We start from the raw sequence: 1,609 nt of genomic DNA, 5'->3' as shown, positions 1-1,609 counted from the left end.
GTGCCACCACTGCCTGGCTGTCAACTCCTTTCTAAAAAGGACAAGATAGATAATCTATACTTTCAACTGTTCAGGAAATTAAAATGTTTGAACCTTGCTGCTGTGATAACAAAGAGCAACTACAGGGGAGGTGCAGTCAGGGGCTGTGTGCCATTTATACTTTACTTAAAGACAAAAGTACAAAGCCATATTTGTTGAGGACAGAGCTGGGCTCCATACATACTGAGTATGTATTGGGGTACCTGTGCTCAGTGGCCCTTAGAACTCAGCCTTCCTATGCTTGGCAGGCAGCACCCCAGACTTGGGAGCCAGATTGGGTATGTGCTTATAGAGTCTCCCCGTTTCAGTATTTTCTTTTGCCCAGGAGTTCACCCGGCTCACTAGTGGTCCTGAGCAAACCCAGGCTGCCAGCAGGGACCCACCAACATCCAGTGTCTGACCTTCCCTTTGACCTCTCCTCTAGTTTCCACAGCTCAATCAGATGTTAGTTTCCTTTGCTAATTGAGCTAAGACTTTTCCCAGCCGCCTCCAGGCAGAAGTCAGCTGTGAAATCTGTCTGTAGGCTCAGCTCCGGCCCACGTGTGCAGTGTTGCTGGATGGGGGCCTGGAACAGGGAGAGGAGCTGTGTGGGGCTGTTGCTGACCCAAGTCCTCCCGTGTCCTTCCATCATCTTTAAAGAGAGTCGGACTGCACACCTGCCCCAGCTCTAGGAGGCAGAAGTAGATCCTCTACAAATGGGAGCCAACCTGGGCAAAAAACAAAACAAAACAAGTCAGATGAAGTTGGAGGGCATTCAGCCAAGTGAAATAGGGCAGTGGGGGAAATACGATAAGCTCCTGGGACATGGCTGGAGCTGACAAATGAACTGGAACATCGCTGGAACTGACAAATGAATAAGGTAGAAAGGGCAGAGGCATGGAGCGAGGGAGGTAGTGACAACTTTGTTTCTCTTGATGGAAGGAGCTGAGGACAGGGCTCTGCCGCAGAACACTAGCTGAGCATGCCAAGGACCAGGGTTCCATCGCACTCTTTAAAAGGAAGAGAGTTCTGGAAATGAACTGAATGAGGGCTGGCATCAGTGAGTGAATGAGTGGCCAGCAGATCTACAGGGTTCCAGGTTAGTCAGAGCTTCACAGTGAGGCTCAACAGTGGTGCGGCACGCCGTTACTCCCAGTCCTCAGGAGGCACAGGCAGTCCTAGTTTTGTGAGTTCAAAACCAGCTTGGTCTGCGTAGTTCCAGTCCAGCTAGAGCTTCACAGTGAAACACTGTCTCAAAACAAACAAACAAACAAACAAACACAACAACAACAATCAAATCGGTTGTCACTGAGCTTCACAGTATGGATGTATATGTGTATGGTGGCATAGATGGAGCCCAGGGCCTTGCACATGTTAGACAAGTGATCGACCCCTGAGCCACACCCCAGCCCCTCACTAGGGATTCTAGGCAGGGGCTCTACCATTATTTCCCCTGTTAGCACTCTGTCTAAACTCCACCCCTCAGTTACCTGGTGTACTGGCTATTTTTGTGTCAACTTGACACAGCTGGAGTTATCACAGAGAAAGGAGCTTCAGTTGAGGAAATGCCTCCATGAGATCCAACTGTAAG

The sequence above is a fragment of the Mus caroli genome, chromosome 8 (assembly GCF_900094665.2).
Source record: "Mus caroli chromosome 8, CAROLI_EIJ_v1.1, whole genome shotgun sequence".
NCBI lineage: Eukaryota > Metazoa > Chordata > Mammalia > Rodentia > Muridae > Mus > Mus caroli.
Note: the sequence above shows the minus strand (reverse complement) of the source record.